This window comes from Pipistrellus hanaki, assembly GCF_964339955.1.
Source record: "Pipistrellus hanaki genome assembly, chromosome: 1".
Lineage (NCBI taxonomy): Eukaryota > Metazoa > Chordata > Mammalia > Chiroptera > Vespertilionidae > Pipistrellus > Pipistrellus hanaki.
The window spans coordinates 175904882-175924934 of record NC_140503.1 but is presented as its reverse complement, the minus strand read 5'-3'; the positions used below and the strand labels follow the sequence as shown (position 1 = coordinate 175924934).

The window sequence follows — 20053 nt, the reverse complement described above, 5'->3', positions numbered from 1 at the left end:
GGGTGCCCGGGGGGCTCGGGCAGGAGCCCCCGCGCGCGTGTGTGCGTGTGCGTGTGCGTGTCCGGAGCGCCGGAGCCCGGCTCGTCCTCCCCGCGGAGTCCGAGGAGAGAAAGAGCGGAGAGGCGGCGGCGGCGCGGAGCCCCGGACCGCGCCATGGAGCGCCCACACGCCCGCAGCTGTCCGGCCCGCCCCGCGGCGAGCTAATCGGCCGCCAGCCCCCCCGCCTCCCCGGGCTCGGGGCTCCGCGGCCCCCGGGACGCAGCCCTCGGAGGCCGGGCGCCCGCGCCGCCCGCGCGCCCCCGCCGCGCCCCCGGGAAGGAGTTTGCGCGGCGCTCGCCCCGGCGCCTGACGCAGGTTGCGGGAGCGAAGGGAGACCCTCGGCGGGGAGAGAGCCTCGCGCGGAGGAGGAAGAAGAGGAGGAGGAGGAGGAGGACGGTGAGCCGGAGAAGCCACCCTCGGCCTCTCGGCGCCCACTGCCTACCCACTCCATCGCGCCCGCTCCCAGACCGGAGGGGGAGGACGAGGAGGAGGAAGAAGAAGAAGAAGAAGAAAGAGAAGGGGGTGGGGTGGTAGCACGAGATGTAAAGATCGGCCGGGCGCGGGGGATGGTGGAAGATTTTTGGTCTCTTCGGCAGCGTCTTTTCCGAAGCGGCGGCGGCGGCGGGAGGTGGACGAGCAGCCCCGGCGGGAGAAGTAGCGGCCCCGGCGGGAGGAGCAGCGGCCCCGGCGGGAGGAGCAGCGGCCCCGGCGGGCGGAGAAGCGGCCCCGGCGGCGGTGGCTGCTGCCTGTGAGTGAATGAGTCGCTGCCGCCCGGCTCCCCCGGCTGCGGCGGGAGACGGAGCTCCTTGACTCCGAAGTTGTGCAACTGTGGACCGCGGGGGGCACCCGCACCCCCGTCTCCCCGGACCCGGCGTGTGGGCTCCCGGGCGCGTGCGGAGCCGGGACGCGTCCAGGGAAGACAAGCGTTTGGTGCCTCTTCTCCCCTCGCCCGCCGCCACCCCGTCTCCGTTTTCTATGGCTGTGTAAGCCGAAGAAAGGGGGTAGGGAGAGACTTTTGTTGTTGTTGTTTCCTGGACTGGGGTGGCCACCCTCCCGCCGCCGCCTTCCCCGCGCCGGGCCAGCACCCCCTGTGCGCAGCGCGGCGGGGCAGCGTCCTCGCCGGCCGGGCTCCAGGGCCGGATGGTGGCCGCGGCGCCCGGCTGCAGGTTGTTGAGCCGCGGATGGGACGGACGATCGCGGGGACCTGCGGTTCCGGAAGGTAATTTATTCTTCTTTACTTCCTAACGGTGGTGGCCGGCGTCCGCGGGGCGGGCTGCCTGGGTGGGTGGGGGGGTGTCGTGGGGGGTGCACGGACCCTCATTTTCCCATTCACACACTTGCATTTGCACACACACACACACACACACACGCACACGCACACTTGCACACACACATTTGCACACACACACACTCTCATCCGATGGCGATGCGGGGCGGGAAGGGAGTCTCCTGGCTGGCTGGTGGGAGCTGGGGTTTGGCACCGGGCTGAGGGATGAAGGGGAGAGAGCAGACCCGGCGCCTCGCAGTCCCAAACGCGGGGGAATAGGACCGATGTCCACCCCGGGGGGAAGGTCCCCTCCTCTCTCACCCCGGTGGGTGTCATCCTCCGGAGGGGGCTGAGCGCTGACCAGGGGGGCGGGCGCCTTCTCCCCGCCGGCCCGGAGCGGGGGTGCCGGCGGGCGGACTGACAGCCAGACGCCCGGTGAGGAGCGGGGCTCCGGGGCGGCGGGGACCGCGGTCCTCCCTGGGCACCTGCCTCGGAGCAGCATCCCGGGCTCGGCGGCACGCGCCCGGGTCGCACCCCTGAGTCTTGGGCTTCAGCCGTCTCCCCGCACCCCGCCCCTCCCGTCCGCTTCAGGCAGGCAGTTTGGTGTAGACGTGCTTGTGTGTCCAGGCTTTGTGAGGCGGTTCGGCTGGAGAAAGGAAAGATGCCACTTTCTCGGGCGTTGGGAGTTGGCACGGGTGTGTGAGGGGGGTATTGAAGGAATCCGGGTGGCGGGGGCGCCGGAGCGGGTATTGCTGGGTTACAGGTAGGACGGCGGGCGCCACGGAGCTTCTCCCGGGAGAAGGGGAGGCTCCAGCCTGCCTCACAGCGAGGGTGCCACTGCGCCCGCCGCTGGAGTCTGGGGCTAAGCGTGCCAGCATCCCCTCCACCCCCCAACCGCTCAGCAGGATAGGTGGGCGGGCGTGTGTGTGTTTCTGGGGGCGACCTCCCTGCAAGGGTGAGCTGGCGGCGGCGCGGCGGGTGTGCGTGCGTTTTCGTGCGCCCTGGGGATGGATGGCCCGGAGGTTTTTGCGGGGATGGCATAGAGCTGGATGCTACTTCAGCTGAGCTTGCTTATCAGAATCTCCTGGGATCCGCTTAACTGGAAAATCTGGTTTGAGGAGGAGGCCTCGGGGGTCGGTGGGGTGTGCGGGGAAGCCTCTCGGTGTCCCCCTGCCCCCTCTTTTCCGCCGGCGAGGAGCCCTTCCGCGGGAGGCGTGCGGCGCGGGAGGGAGAGTCCCTGGTGCAGCGCGGATCGCACCCCAGACCGGTCCTGATGAGGGAGGACTGGGGGACCGTGTGGCCATCTCTCTGGCAGACTCGAGTTACCGAGCGAAGCTGGCACAACCCCCGGGGCCCCTGGAATTCTCTGGCCACTTTCCTCACTCCGATGGAAACATGTGCTGCTTTATTTATGGCCAGAGATATCCTAGCAATTATTGGGCGAACTCCAGCTGGTGAGCCACCCCCGGGTGTCTCCTCCCTGTGCCCGCCTGTGATGCTGCCTGCAGTCCTCAGAGCTCATGGTAAACAAGGGTGCAAGCAGCCCCGCCACAGTCTCCTTTCCAGCGAACCCAGTGGTGTGAGTTGTGTTTACTTTCCTGGGTGGATTACTCATTAGGAAGTCTAAGTCTTCTTGCACCTCTGATTTTACATCCTGCCTGCCTGCCGGCTGCTGGGGAAATGAGGAGACGCATAGACTCGGGTAGGAAGGAAAAAAAAAAAAAAAAAAAAAAAAAACCTGCCTTCTGTGTTTTGCTGTGAAGTAACTAGGCGGTCTGCTAATTTAGTGTCATACTGGGCTAGCAGAACTAGCTAAAGAATGCCATTTTAGAATCTGCAAAGACACGCTTCTTCAGTCATTTTTCACTTGGAGAATGTTCTTTATTTCCCTGTGAGATGAAGCAGAATGGAGCCAGTTCTCCCTGGTACATTTTTTCCATCTGTCATGATACTAAATTACCTGGAGTTCTTAGCACCCAGTTTGTACGCGGATCCCAGATAGACTTGCCAGTTCTTTTATGGTATAACCCAAAGAGGTTTTCAGATAATTTGTGTGGGAGTTAAAAGGGTATTTTCATGGAAATATCTCTCAGCCTCAGCTTTGTTTCACACTATTTTTTTTTTTTTTTTTTTTGTAGCCAAAGCAAGGGTTAACAATATACAAAGATCATCAGGGTTTTTTTTTTTCATTTTTTTTTTAACTGCCTTTTAGTTTCAATAATTAAAAGATTAAATGCCTTAGTTGTAGATTAGCTCTGGCTGCTCCGGTGTCTGTTGCAAATGGCTACATTCTTATTTTGTTCTAAAAATGTAGCACTGTGAATGTAACAGGGTACTTTGTTTCAAAGTACCATAATGTCTACATTTCTTTCTTTTTAAGATCATGACTTCTCGAAAAGCTTAGGTTGCAAAAAATAAAACATAAACAGAAAAGAATACAGAATCCCTGGTTTTGATGGTTATATTTTTATGAGTTATCCTTACCAGTGGTCACCTTAAAAAAAAAAAAAAACTTAGAGAATTGTGATTCAATTCATGAGAATCCAGCGTCCTCATATTTGCTTCATTTCTGGAGGGTGGGTGTTAAAGTCTGGAAACTTGCAAACATTTCTGAAGATGAAGGGATTCTTGTCCTCTCCTTTTAGGAGACCTCATTGCCACTATTCCAAGTCCATACATTGGAAGATTTGGTCAGGTCTGCTCTTTGTTTCCTAGCAGCATGTTCCCTGGCAGTCATACATTCCACAGGTCCTGATGTCATGAGGACTGTGCTTGTCCATGTATTGTGCTGTCTTTAGCTGGAGGTGAACATGTCAGAGTGCTGGGATGCCATTCCACAGCACTTCTTGATCACTAAATACCCAATAGCCTGCTCTGTCGGTGTACATGGGTAACTGGGCTATTTCTATGCATTTGGGGTACAAGGAGTGATTTGTATAAAGGTTTATGTGAACTCTCTAAATCTTTCCGATAGACATGTTAGGTTGCATTGGGCATCCCTGGCCTGAGGAGCGATAAGCCAACATGGGATTTGCATGATGGGTAAATGCTTTTTGACGTCTCATTTTAAGTTGCTTGATCTGATTATCCTTCAGGTGGAGAGCTCTCTCCTCAAAATAGGAGTGGAGGATGTTTTAGAAATGGCTGTCTTTATAATGATCTCCTTACATTTTGGAGATTTAAATATTCCTTTTCCCTGGGAACAACAGTGTGAGATTTACTGGCTCCAGCTACTGTGCCTGCCATTGTTTCTGGTAATTAGGCAACATTTGGATGAATCTGATTTATCTTTGATTCCTTGGTTCACTATAGCAAAGGAAATCCTAACTAGAAAATAGAAAGCTTATAAGGTCAAAAGGATTGAAGTTAGTCAAATAATATACACAATGCTAGACTGAATTGGTTTTCTGGTCTCATTTGGAGCACTTTAACCACTCTTTTAAACTGTCTTTGAAAAGGACTGCCAAGTAGGAGTGACAGTTACTATTAGAAGTGGGGCATTGTTGCCCAGAATTCAGGAAAACTGGTTGTGATTTTTGTATTTAAGAACAAAGAGTGATTTTGAGAAATGCTATGCAGCCTTAATTTAGCATGGTATGAATGGCTAGAGCAGTCAGACTTAAAGGAAGATGCTCTTTCCTCCAATTTTGCAAATGGCTATTTTCCCTTTGATTTCTGAGATTTGCATTACATTCAAAATATGCATTTGCTCACATTGACAGAAGCTGTATTGTAATTTAGCATTTGTTTGCCTTCAAGGACATATTTACGCTTTGATTACTATTGCATCTTTGTCTTTTTGTTTTATGCAAATGCATTTCTTTATGGAATATCCAATTTCATAATAAAATGTAAAACATTCAAATTTGAGTAAGGTCCTTCTGACATTTATTTCCCCTTTGTTGTGTGTGTGTGTGTGTGTGTGTGTGTGTTTGTGTGTGTGTGTGTGTGTGTTTTGTTAGGGAGTCCTTCATCAATGGGGAGAAAAATCCAGATTTCCCCCCTCATTGTGATTTTAATAATTGTTGTTTATTCATCAGTTTGAGAAAATAGGTAAGTATGTCTCTTCATATCAGTTATAAGTTCTAAGATGTGTATATTTCTCCCAACCATTTGATGATACAGTATTACCCTGGTCTGAGTGTCAATGTGGATTAAATGAACTCTACTACTGAATAGGTGGCAGGTGTACTTCTCCGTCCCCCCTCCCCCCCCCCCCCCGAATTGTGATGTGTGTTTATGTATTCACAAATACAAAATATATTTAAAAACTGGCTGTCCTACTCTAAATTAATGAACTTCTCCACCGTTTTAGGGAGTGGGTGAAAGAAGAGAGTTCTTCCTGTATTTGATCATGACAGATTGTATTGATCTTAATAACTTATGTCTTGTTGACACTGAAAATAAGAATTTAATGTTAAATTTCTCCGTAAGAATGACTACACATATTAGAAGGAGTTAATATTTGGTCCATATTATTCAAGAATTTAAATAGGCTGTTGTTGTTGGTAATCTTATTTATTATGAAAATTATTTCTGCGATGGAAAAATAAATCACCGAACTGAATATTTCTGGTAAACTTTTATGGCAGTTATTTTGTAGAGCAGATTCCTCCTCTTCTCAGTTTGTGTTCTGGGGAAACCTGTGGGTCCCTAAGATGCTTTCAGGCCTGTCAGGAGAAAACATTGTCATAATAATGCTAAGATGTGATTGGCCTTTCACTCTCATACTTGAATAAGACAAGTGTATGGAGTGGGGGGCTGGAGGGCTGGGGGTGGGGTTTCCAGAAGGGGTGTGTGTGTGTGTGTGTGTGTGTGTGGTTAGAGAGTTGTTCATCAGTGCAGAGAAAAATCCAGATAATGTTACAACATCATTGCTCTGATGCCATATGACATGTATTTAAAAGTTTCCCCACTTTAACTATGAATGCATAAGTATTGATAGTTAAAACCAACATAATCCAAAGTTGTTTTAGGTTATTAGTTTTTAAACATATAATAGGTCTTGGGATCAGGGAGTCTGAGGAGCATTCCAAGATCTGCCTCCTTGTACTCACAAGTCTCACCCCATGTAATTATATAAGAAGCCATCTGAAATGAGAAAACAAGTGGATGGTTCAGTTTTAAAAAGATACAAATAGGTTGGAGGTTTCATTATTTGCCTGACATTTTCATTATTTTCTTCCCATCGTAGAAAGCTTGTCTTGCACTGTTTTGATCCCCATGGGTGAAACCCAAGCTTTAAAGCTGCCACATCTCCAGCCTGATGTCCTGACAGTAGCAAAGCAGCTACTGGGAAAATTTTAAATTTAGGCCCCAGATCTTGAAATCCTGATATCTGGAAAGGCAGAATGGTGTGGTGAAGAGAAGGTTCTCTGGGGTGTGTTTGCTTAGGTTTGATAAGTTATTTGACTTTGTGCAATATACCAGATCTCTCTATGCCTCAATTTCCTGATATGCTTTCATGGGTATAAAAGTTGTGCCTAATTCATAGGTTGTTGTGAAGATTTAATGGGAAGATATATGCAAAGTGCCCCAAAGGGTTCTGGGCACATAATACATAGGCCCCTATCTGCTGCTGTCATTAGTTTTATTATTATCATTATTATTTACTAGGTCTCATGAGAGCTCCAAGAAACATTCATCAACTCCTCCTGGGATTCAGATAACGTGGTTATGTTTTGCCTCATTGCTTTGGAGCATCATTTAAAACATTATTACATTTGAAAATTTCCAATAAAATATATTCTTGGCTTTATTTTTACCTTCCCACTTTAAAAATAAGGAGTTGGTGGGATTTTTTTTTTTTTAATACTATGAATTAATAAAATACCTTCCATAACTTGGGCCAAGTTTGAAGTTCGGTAGAGTATGAATGCCCAATTAAAACTAGATTTCAAAGACCCTAATTGAATATTTATGTATCATGGGAATTATTAGGGAGGAAATCACTTTTCTAAAATGATATCAAGACAACCCACTATACTCTTAGTCTGCTAATCACTATCGATGCATCACAACAGGCCATTTTCAGGGAGAAGGCCCCATGGGGTAATTATATACTGTGGCCCAGTTTATCTGTGAGGGGTAATAAACCTAATGAATAACAGAATCTCCACACAGAGATTAGTTTTACTAGAATCTTAATGTTAAAAGGGAACTGTAATACTTCTGAATGGGACTTTGACATCTATTTGAAAATTTCTATATATATATTATATTTATAAATTATATATTTGAGTATATTCACGACTAGATATTTCCCATATCCCTGCCACAATAAGTACCATAGCACTTGTCTTTTCCAGCTCTTTGGTTAATCCTGATTGACAGTTGTAAAAACAAAATTATATTCTTCAGATGGGCATTGCTGGGTGTTGACCCTAGTTATGAACTTTTCAGAAATGGCCTTTGGAATGAGAAACAATCCTAACTCCTTAGCTCTCTAATTCTTTTGTTTTCGTCCATAAATAAAGATAATGGCATCTTCTTTGCTTGTCTGGGGTGAGGAATAGGAAATAAATAGAAATGTACCTGATAGATTGAGCATTTACTGAATGGAACCTGTTCTTAATAATCACAGTATTATTAGAAATGCCCTTAACTGTCATGTTTTAAAAAATAGCTAAGTCAAATATTATTTTAATTGAAGAGTTCTTGATGACCCAAGAAAATTAATAGCATTTTCTTAAACAGCTGCGAAAGGTTTTATGTCTTTTTGTCTTTTCCAATTTCCTTTTTTTAAATCTTAAGTACCTATGTCTGAGTGATTAATCTTAAAAAAAGTTATGCTCTGCTACTGATTCCCCACCAAAAATCATAATCCTGACAGAAAAATATTTTTGACAGCCACCAAGTATCATGCCTGAAGATTGACTTAAGTCACATATAAAATGAAAGTAGCAATTTAACTTTAGACATTTTAAACTAAACTCCTGGTCATCTTTTCTCATGGCATCAGTAGCTCTTTAAGTTTGAACTGCATCAGAATTTTATACAATATCATCACCAAATCAAGTCATCATAAACTTTTAAGACTTAAGGATATTCCAAATTCATATCTTTATCAGAATGTTATAAATGCAGATGAACCCTTAAAATTCAGGCCCCAGAGTTGCTTTAAAAGCGTACAGGTAGGGACATGGTGATAAATACATATGTATTTCAGAATTCACTTCTGTATTTCAGTGACAATTGCCAATTGAGACGTTCCTGAAATGTGTGACTTTTACCTATTATTACCCAGCGTTTCTGTTAAAATGGAAAGTGTACAACATGGTAGGTGGTAAAAATGAATGAAAACATAAGCTGCACATTGGACAGCTGACTTGCTAAGTTGTACCAGACTTAAGTGTTTTAAAGTATAATCCAAGAAAATGAAAGTCAAGTAGAAAGGATACCCCCTTCTGTTTGATCAGTTTGTGTTGGTGTTTATACGTCCCACAGAGGCAGAGTGTGTTACTATTCAGTACAGCCCCAGCAGCTCCACAGTAGCCTGAGCCTGTGAGAATAGGGGAGAGACTCAAGCCCACTTTTTGATGTTCTGCATGGGTGGGTAACCTGAATACTAAAATGCATTCCATTGACAGCTGACCCTGGAAGAGGTTTTTCAACAGTCTCCAGTTTTGTTTTGGTTTGGTTTCTTTCTTCTTTTCCTTTCCTCAGAACTCTTCCAGATTCTGTTGGGTAAGAGGAATTGGTCCTGATGGGCATCTTTTGTATGAGATTTTGTGTCCAGTTTGAATGAAAGGGCTCAACTGGTTTACATTGATATCTTTTTGTTTTTTCAATTTTTTAGTGTTTTTGATTTGTCAATGGCGGATGGTGGATGGCTGAATCTTGACTCAGAATACTGATCATGACTTCAGGAGGAGGACAAAGAGTCCATTGAGAAGTAGTTTTGTGTTAACATGAGGCATGTGTATATCTAGACTTTCTTTTTTTTATATTGACTTTAACTGTTGAATCTGTCAAGTTTTAATCATATTATTAACTGAAGTTGACTTTGGAAGAAGGCATAAGGCAATTGTTTTTTTTTTAAAATAATACACAATCATTTTTAAAAATTTTAGGCACTTTCAATAGTTAATTTTACTTCAATTTTAAATATTTTTCATGCATGACAGTTAAATATTATTTTACTGTCACTCCAAAATGCTGCAATAGTTTAGTTGTATGGATTTCAATTTATAAGATTTGGTAGATTGAGGGTAATTCACTGTTCCTCTTTTACTTGCGAAGACAATTACAACTATCTTTAGGCCAAGTGATCAATTTATTGGGAGGTTATTATTTTTCTTACCTAAAGAATCTTGGTGAATGATAGAGGTTTCTCTAGGCATCAAAAATAAAAATAGCATCTCGACTACCACTGTGATTCTGCTCCAGTTGCATGTTCCAACCCACTTTTCCTTTCCTCTGCCTACTAGATTCTTTCCCTTTCACCATTGTCTGAATTAGGTACCCAGTTTTAGATCCATCTATTATCACCAGCTTAGTGGAGTGGGTGAAGATATTGCAATTCCTCTGTGCATGGACAAACAGCTTGAAGAAGGAAAGGTTCAGTTAACAGAGGGATCTTATACACAGAAAAAGGCAGAGGGGTTGATAAAACTTCAATGTCCACTACAATAATCCTTTGTTAACCGAGACAGATGAGGCGTTAGAGAATTGGTTAGGTAGGAAAACCATTACAAATGGGTTTACTCTTTTCTTGTAAGCAGTCAAGATCCTGTGATTTTTGAAAATGTTTTCTTACTCAGTTGACCCAAAAAATCCAACAAAAACATGCAAAACAAGGGATTCAAATCTTTAGGTTCAAAAACACCCAAGGGATTGCCGATGTTTTCAAGGAGGCTGTGCATATCTGAAAAGCCAAGAAATATTTGAAAGATGTCATTATATAACAACATATACCATTCCATCACACAATGTTGGGGTTGCCATTGTACAATGGACACCAGACACAGGGTTGGAGGTGCACAGAGTGCTGCATTTTTGCTACTCTTGCCAAAAAAGGCAGGGAGTAATGCTAGTCTGACAGGTTTAAATGTGGATTATTTAGTCATTGAGTACCTCCAGGTGAATAAAGCCCCTGAGATATGCCGTTGGCTGTAGAGCTCATGTTTTAATTAAATCGTGTGTGAGTTCCACTGGCCAATTTATGATGATGCTTGATGGAAAGGAGCAACCAGAAGTGGAGGTTGCACAGAAGAAAAAGCTATCCCAGATGAAACTAAAGAAACAGAAACTTATTGAATAAAAATAAATGCAGCATAAAATAAATGCGGATAGAAGTAAAAGCAGGAAAAAAAATAGATTTGTTGGTATGAATCTACCTATCTGAGATATCTTTTATTCCTGCTAGTGTGCTTGTTATATCATGCTACTGATGGGCTTATGTATTTGTTCAAATTAATCTATGTTTAGAGACAAAATACTCAAAAATACAACAAGTAGGGTATTTTAAATAATTGAGTTTGGATAACTTTATTAGTTATCTAAAGAATCCAATGAAAACATACTTCCATCTATCTAGTAATAGTGTTGATCAAATGGCAGACTTCTAATATGGATCCATTATTACAAAATCTAGAGTCTGGGTAGTGTTTCATGCTGACACTTGACTAGTCGAAGTGAAATGGTGTTTTAGAGATGTTATTTGTATAAGTTGGGAAGTCTCCAGAATTTATTTTTTATTACTCAAAAAATTGTGTTGACTTTTTGTTTTTATTTGTAAGTGCCAACCCAATATCAAAAGTAACATATGATATAATTTGGTGAATTTTCAAAGGTTAGAACTCCCATGTATCTCCCTTGCAAATCCTTGAAAAAGAAGGAGCACTAAAAATTAGAAGGCTGTCAACATTGTGCTTCCATGATTTGGCATTATTAAGCAAACGTTGCGAGTATTTCCTTTTTTAGGTGCATTTGATTAAACGTGTGATCTTATCTTGGTGAAATAGCCTGCTGGCCCGCCGACAGTAGTGTTCAGAAATGAAATTTGCTGAGAGCCTCTGAGCAGACATTTATTCAAGGAGACCTTTCTTGAATAATGGATGACAGTGAGATTGCAGTGCTATGTGTGTGTGTTTTGTTCTTTGAATATAGGGGTGTTGAGATAGAGCAGCAACAACAAAATGTAATGGGATATGAAAGAAAACATTGGGTTCATAAATGAGAACTTAGCCTATTTTATTACAAATGAATGATCAATCTGTAAGAGGGACTCATAGTATCAATGTCAGAGGATGGTACGCTGGTCCATCTGTTTTGTGTCAATAATCTTTCTGTGTTATTTCCTGTCCTGCTACCCTCCCTTAGCTTGGTAGATATTACTCTGGAGTTCTTGCTGCTATCCCAGTGTATATCATTTATGCAGCTCTTGATTCCACTTGGGTGCTACTAATAGATTAGATTCCCATTCATTCTTCTCCATGCAACTTATTCTAGTTGAATGATCATAATTCAGTATCTTTTATTTCTGATTGTAGTAGTGCTCATGTTCAATAATTGTGAAATATAGAGATACTAAAGCAAAACAGAAATCATCCAATCTATATACATATAAAAGCCTAAGTGACTGAACGACCAGCCGACTGATTGCTATGATGTGGACTGACCACCAGGAGGCAGGTGCTCCATGCAAGAGCTGCCCCCTGGTGGTCAGTGTGCTCCCACAGTGGGAGTGCTGCTTAGGTGAGTGAAGGTCGCCAGAGGCAGTACTAATGGCTGGTGAGCACCACTGTAGTGGCATGAGCCTCTCCAGAGCAGAACTGACTAAGTGCAAGCCCTTGGCAGGCCCAGTGGGGCCTGGATGAGTGGGAGCAGCAGGCTAGAGCGGCAGGCGGCGATGGACTGCAGGTTTTGGCCTGATACCCACAGGCCACACTGATGGATCCCATTGGTGCACGAATTCATGCACTGGGCCTCTAGTATATTATAATACAGTGGTACCTTGCATTGTTCACAGAGGTTATTTCACACACATTTTTAACTTGATTATCCATGTATTTTATTCATGAAATATCTGTATTTTATGTGAGTTTGTCTTAGTGGAATTAAGGTAGAATTAGATATATACCCAGTTCTTATAATTCTCTTTTATTTCCCTATGCCATTATTTTTGAAAGCATCCTTTTTTAATATTGTAAAATATTTCATCATGTGGATATACTATGATTTATTTAAGCTTTCTTTATTCATGCGAACTGTTGTATTTTGCAAGGACAAGCTTGGCCTATTCTCTGGGGATTTCTGTAGCACAGATTCCTTGAAGTACAATTACTGGGACAGAGAGTAAATAATTAGTTTGACTTTAACTACTTGGGTACAGTGATTCCCATGCATCATTGTCCTCTGTGTATATCTGGTCCTCCTAACTTTTTGGAAATTTTAAAGAATGCTAACTCTCTGTTATGTATAGGTAGTAAAGATTAGTAACTTAATAATGGAGTGGCAGTTCTGAAGAATTACTAACTCATATATATATATCAATATATAAAAGCTGAGATCAGTAAAATAGTAGTAAAATGAAATTTGCTAGCTGTTAACATTTAAATAAGATGGTGTCTAATGTATTTGAATTTAATGTAATATTAAAACAAAACTATGCAATGAATTTGATTTATGAAGAATTAAGAAATCCACCATCCACTTTATGTCCCCATATACTTTCACAATTAAGTCCTCTGCTCTGGAATGGACATCTTATCTCTTAAGTTCATCTACATGATCTTAAAGTTCTTAACCGAAGCTCTTATGGAACAAGGAAATTGGTGGGCTTTGTTTGGGCAATCCTAAAATTTAAGTATAAAAGTAGGCATACATTGTCAGTAAACACATACTAATTGAAGGTTGTCTATAGAGTGAGAGGTCATAAAGAAAATTAACTAAACTGAACATTATGGTTTATAATTAGTAAATATGACTCAACTTTTGCTAAGTGTAAGTTTAGTTAGAGATCTACCCAGAGGAATATGAGTGAGGTACAAAATATGAGGTGTTTAGTAACTCATAAGTCAAATGGGAAAGAAAAACAGCAGGTGTATAATGTGACATTTTTTTTTTTTTTTTTATCATTTCTACAATAATGAAGTACTAACTGTATTTGATTTTATTAGTTCATTCTTTGGCCAAAAGAGACTAACAGTTATATTTTAAACAGCATCTTTATGACTTCTGCTTTCAATTATAAAGACATGTATTTAAGGTATATTTCCAGGATTCAGATTGGAAATCTATTCTTCTCTTTCTATATTTTCTTTAAATCTGCATCAGAACATATTTATAGGATAGTTTAATGCTTGATTGAGAAATGGGTGTATAACTGGATGGATGTGCTTTATGGACCTAGAAGAAACAACTGAATGTGAAAGCAGTTTTTGAAGTTACTATTGCAAGATAAATTCAAGTGTCATTGAAAATTGCTCTGGACCTGCTTGTGAAATAATAAAGGCACGAAAGGCATCTTGAAAGGCATATACTTGCACACTCATTTCTTATATTTTTTTTTACAATTTAAAAATGTCCCCATTTGCTAATCAAGAGAAATAAAATTTCATTTATGCAAGATGAGTAATTTCTAGAAATCTGCTGTATAATTCTGTTGCTGTAGTTAACAGTATTGCATTATATACTCTTAAATCTGTTAAAAGGGTAGATCTCATGTTAAATGTTCTTACCACCATAAAAATTAAATTAATGTTTCAAGAACTGTGGTAGCTTGCCCAAAAGTACATGGTTGGTTTCTAGTTTCTGCTGCCTTCTTTCAAGGAATTTCTGTCTTGCCATGGAGGGTTCCCATTTCTGCTTTCAGGCATGGCATTGTCACTAAATAGCTACATCACATTGATCATGTGACTTCTTTAGTTTATTTTGTAACTTTTTTTTTCTAAAACAGCCATAAGATAAAACCCAATATAATAAAAGGGTAATATTCAAATAGACCGAACAATGGAACTACTGGTCACTATGATGCGCACTGACTACCAGGGGCAGACGCTCAAAGCAGTCACGGCCCCCTGGTGGTCAGTGTGCTTCCACAGGGGGAGCTGTGCTCAAGGCTGGGGAGCGGGCCTAAGCACATCCCCTGAGGGCTCCCAGACTGTGAGTGGGACCCCCCACCCACCCAAGTGCAAGAATTTCGCTCATCAGGCCTCTAGTAAAATTATAAAGCTCATTATAGTAGAATACCTCTGCTTGAAAGTTTACTTTATCAAAAATCTTATTGGGCAGTGGATTTTATAACAAAAATTCATATTACATCCTTGTAAAAGAGCTAATACACAGTACTGCCTGTGGTAATAGCATATTTTAACAAGATAAAATAGCTTAGACATTTCTTTTGGTGGAAGTTTAAAAATAAATTGACACTAAGTTATTTTACATTCTTTTAAAAAACATTAATATTCTAGCCCGGCCGGCATGGCTCAGTGGTTGAGCATTGACCTATGAACCAGGAGGTCATGGTTCCATTCCTGGTCAGGGCATATGCCTGGGTTGCGGGCTTGATCCCCAGTGGGCAACATGCAGAAGGCAGCCCATCAATGATTCTCCCTCGTCATTGATGTTTCTGTTTCTCCCTCCCTTCCTCTCTGAAATTAATAAAAATACATTAAAAACATTAATATCCTAATAAAGTTTTCTCATATTTCTCTACATTAATTATAGTTCTCTACTATCACACTTTAAAACAATCCTTACTTGAGGATATTTTTTTTGTTGTTGTTGTTGAGAGAGAGAGAGAGAGAGAGAGAGAGAGAGAGAGAGAGAGAGAGAGAGAGACAGACAGACATTGATATGAGATAGAAAAATCTGTTCGTTTTCTCATTCACTCATTCTGAACAAGGATCTTACCCTGGTATAGTGCCCTGACCAGGAATTAAGCCCAAAAACTTGGATGTAAGGGATGACACTCCAATTAACTGAGCCACCCAACCAGGGTTTCTTCCTTCCCCCCTTCCCCTCCCTCTCCCTCCTGCCCCTCCCTCCCTCCCTCCCCTCCCTCCCTCCCTCCCTCCTTCCCTCCCTCCTTTCCTCCCTCCCTCTTTCTTTTAAAGTAAATGATCATATGATTTTATGTATTTTCTTATAACATCTTTTCCTTATGTTTACAGATAAAATAAATCTATGTCTTGAGTTTTGGGTCCAGGGTACTGTTATCTTAGAACAAGACAATTACAATGCCTCTTCATTTATAAAGCAGAAGAGTATACATTGAGTATTGAATACTCACTGTTTTCTTTTTTCCCCCCCATGGTTGAACTTACTTACATAAAATTATTACAAATTATTTTAAGATTTAAGGACTAACTTGCATTTACCTAGTAATTCTACATTAGATGATTTTTATTGAAAGTAATAAGAACAATGCAGAGAAATATAACATATAAAATAAAATCTATGTTATTGAGAAGCAAAGAGTAAAGTAGAAGGGAGCCTAAGCTCCCTTTCAGTATGACCCTGGAAAAGGGACTCAGCCTTTGCATGCCTCAGTTTCCTCGTGCGTAAACTGGGAATACAAATAACACTTACCTTTCAGAGTCACGTGAGGATGATCTTAGATAATGTACATAAATCATATAGCACACAGGTAGCTTTTGTTTGTGTTAATTTTTTAATCTGTTGCTGAAACAGTTATCTTCTCCCAAATGGGCCTCTAATTGTTCTGCTTTTTCCTCTGCAGCTCACTAAAGATCAGCTTCATTTTATCATAGTGTATTTTTTATTTTTCATTCACTATGTACTTGTTAGCATCAAATGCCTGCAGGATGCTGGGGATATGGAGCATAGCATGGCAGAAAGAGCCTCCGATTTTATAGGAATTGCAAAATCATGGAAATAAAGAGATATCAAGCAGTGTATCATTAATTATTTAGTTAAAATTGTGGCAAGTGCTAAACAGGGCAAATCCAGGATGCTATGAGAGTTACGGCAGCAGGATCAGACCTTGTGTGAGCTGGGGGGTGAGAGGGATTTGGAAATACATCCCAGATCAAATAACATTTGAACTGAGATGAGAAGGTTGAATAGGCAGCCCTTGAGAATGTGCTGGGTCACTGCTCCCTTCAAATTCTGTCATTGGAAGAGCTGATCCCAGTTGCAAGCACATTCTAGTCTGGGTTAATAGAGCTGAGTATAGGGAAGAAACTTGAGCATAGTTGCCTTGATTTGTCAATCAAGACAACGCATCTTCAGTTGTCATTTTACAGAGAAAGTGAGTATGTTTTAATATCAGTTTCCTGTTTGCAATATTAAATTTCAGAATTACCATAAAACTAGCGGCCAAGTGCACTAAATTCGTGCACATTAAAAGGGAATCAATTAGAGGAAATATGTTAATATTGTTAGTTGCCCTTTCTCTATAATAGAATTGTCAGAAATGAAAGAAAATTAGTAAAATGTATATGAAAATCTTCCTCCTGTCAGAGTCTGGGGTGTACTGCAGGACCTAGAGTCAAGTCCCTGCCCACACTTTAAAAACTAAGGAGAACCAGACCCGACCGGCCCCACCCCCATTGGGTGAGCCCCAGACCTAGCCCGCCTCACCCCAGTCAAGCCCTTCCTGGCAGGGGGCAGCCTTAGGTATTCCATTCTGGTGCCTGGTGGGGGTGCCCAGCCTCAGATCTCCTGGCCCAACACTAGGGTGGAAGGGGGGTGTGGCCTGAAGCCAGCACTGGGTTAGAGGGCGCAACAAGAGGTCTCCAGGCCTGGTGTCTGGGGTGGGGAGCACAGCCTAAGGTCTCCTGTCCAGTCCCGCGGGACAGGGGTCATGGCCTGAGGTCCCTTGCCCGGCCAGGAGCCATGCAGCCTCAGGTCCCTGCTGTTCTGTCATGACATTACGGTGTCCCAGGTAATTTTCATATTCCTCTGCTATACAGATAGATAAACTATTAGCTGACCATAAAGAATGATCAGACACTGTACATCTAAGATGAGAAAATTCTTAATATCTATAAAGAGTGCTCCCTCAAAATGTATACGCACTTTGATTATAAAGTCAGTGTTTATTAACACACAGTTCATTTTCAAAATGTAAAAGAATCTACAGAAATGATTCTCCCCCCTCCCCCCCCAATGCCTCTTTTCAAACAGGCAAAGCTGATAATGGGAAGCAGTGGGATCGCAAACATCGGGAATCATTTCACTCAGTATTTGTGTGAATACTTCAATTCATCTACAGTTGCTGGTGTTGTACCATAAACTTTATCTTTTATGTAACACCATAAAAAGAAGTGTAGTGACACTTTATGGTAAATTTTCTTTGTTCAAAGCTTCACCTATGATTTCACATCAGTTAAGCCTGAAAAGGGGTGAAAATTAAGTGAGTTATCAGCAGCTCAGTTGTGTATACATTTTTGGGGGACACTCTATCGATAAAGAAACCGAGACTTAGTCCTGGAGATATGAATCTGTGTTTGTGACTAGGAGGGAGTTTTGCTGTAGATTAGAAGATTGGTTTCTATTCATTCTTATCTGACTTTTCCCCATCCCCATCCTCATTAACTTTTTATGCACACTGTGTCTTCAGTCCTGAGGAACTCTGTAGAAATGGAGGAACTCTTTTAGGAATACTGTTTCTGAAGTTTGGCAGTGCTATCGTTGTGGCTTTCTACTTGTCAAAGGACAGTAGTAAAATATCAGTCTGGGCCCTGGCACAGTCGCTCATTTGGTTAGAGCGTCTTCCCGACATGCCAAGCTTGCAGGTTTGATCTCAGATCAGGGCATATACAAGAATTAACCACTGAATGCATAAATAAGTGGAACAACAAATCAGTGTTTTTCTCTCTTTTGTTAAGATAAATGTGGTATTTCCACCTGGTAGAGATATTAGACTTTGTCATCTCTCCACTGCTAGTATTAAGCTTATTATTTAAAATTTAGAAGGCTTTCCCACAGCATGTCATAAACTGCTGGTTCCATTATTATGTAGAATAAATCATTTAATATTAATAAAATAATGGTAGATTATGGTCTAGAAAAGGGATGATGTTTAAGTTTGAGGAAAAGGATGAGTAAGTGTGGTTTAAGAACATTGTCTTACTGGAATAACATTTTTACTAGTAATATAGGAAAAATACTATAGTGAGAAGATAGTACATTTGAAATCAATCTTTTTTTTTATCAATTTATCAACAAATATTTTTTTATGCTTCCTATGCTAAAACTATTAAAACAAGTGTGATAGATATTAGAAAAGGGAAATACTGAGTTTTATGAGAACATTTGACTCAGAGATCTCAGACCTTCCAGATGAAAGGTTTTCTCATTCTGCTAAGCCCCAGAGGATATGTAGGAATTAGCCATGGCCTTGAGTAAGAATGAGGTTGGCTCATGTGAGAAACTCAGAGAAGGTCCTAATAGTTAGAATGAAAGGATCGAAGGAGGCAGTGGCATGAAATTTGACTGGGAAAGTCAATGGGAGTCCAGGATTCGTAGTGCTTTATTTCGTAAATTATTTTGGACTTTATCGTAGGAGCAATGGGAAGTCATTAAAGGTTTTAAGCAGGGCAATAATAAGATCAGATTTTCATTTTACAAAGATTATGTTAGCTGTTCTGTGTAGATGTAATTGGAGGAGGCATCGATTGGGGATGAGGAGAGACCAGTTAGATGAGTGCCCAAGATTCTGCCATGCCTCTTCTCAGCTGCAAAGTGTAGGATAGAGCCAGCCTCTTTCTGCCCTGGGTGGATTCATGTATAAAGAGGTTTGCATTCAATAATATCCTTTTTGACTCTGATATACTACACCCTAATTTCATTAGAAAGACATGGAGGAGCTAAATGATAGTGATCATTGTTCAAATGACCTTATCTGAACTTGTTGTTTTTACTGATCTTCGTATTGATATACAATTGTAATGCTGTATCCAATTGTATAATCAGGTTTATTTTATTTTTTATCTGAAAGTTAAAATTCATTCTTTGGAGACCTATAATATATGTAACTAGAGTTTATTATGTATTTGTATTTCACTTTATTTTTTATTTTTGTAAGTCTCACCTGAGGATATATTATTATGATTTTAGAGAGAGAGAAAGGGAGAGGGAGAGAGAAGGAGAAACATTAATGTGAGAGAGAAACATTGATAGCGTATATTTGTATTTTAAATGCTGCATACAAATCCAACAGTTAGATGTTGGAATTACAATTAATTTGGTTAAGAGGATTCAAAACTACAGTTCTTTCCTTTTGGCAAAAGTGACTTACTTATAAATTCTCATTGAAGTCACTTAAAGCAATTTCTATTTTCACAATATATGAAAAGAGAATAACACACATCTTAAAACACTACAGTGCTCTTATAGTCTGAGTGCCAGGTGCAAAAACATTGATTATATATTATTTAAGAAATTCTAAGACATTTTACTTTTGTATCTGTCATTAATAATTTAAATATTTTATCTTCCCTTTGTGTTCTGTCCTCTAATTCCTCGTAGCCCTTTGTTACTGTATATGTCTTTTATGGAATTATGACAGCCTGCCATGGCTCTTGATTATTTCTCTTGTTTTATACCTCTATGGAAATGTAAATTTATTGAAGGCTGATGCTGCTTTTACTCTTTTCATAACCTAGAGTACCAGGTTATGTAAATGAGGTTTGTGTTTTATGTTGATAGTTTTTTTTTTTTTTTTTAAGATGGGGTATATAATATGTTAGATAAAGCATTGTACATGAAATGCATTTTGTACCATTTATTTATTTAATATATTTATTTATTGATTTAAGAGAGGAAGGGAGAGAG

General features: G+C 41.4%; 1 protein-coding gene across 36 annotated transcripts in view; it reads left to right on the top strand.

The window, feature by feature from the left end:
* The first annotated feature begins 695 nt into the window (after window positions 1-695).
* ADGRL3 (adhesion G protein-coupled receptor L3) overlaps window positions 696-20053 on the top strand; it is a 723514-nt gene continuing 704156 nt past the window's right edge. For 17 of the 36 annotated variants that reach the window (XM_084885600.1, XM_084885604.1, XM_084885601.1 and 14 more), the window contains exon 1: window positions 697-1258. The gene's annotated coding sequence lies outside the window, so the exon portion shown is untranslated. Of the gene's footprint in view, window positions 1259-9104; window positions 9222-20053 lie in introns of all 36 variants that reach the window. The other 19 variants (XM_084885606.1, XM_084885605.1, XM_084885590.1 and 16 more) reach the window with 3 other exon arrangements.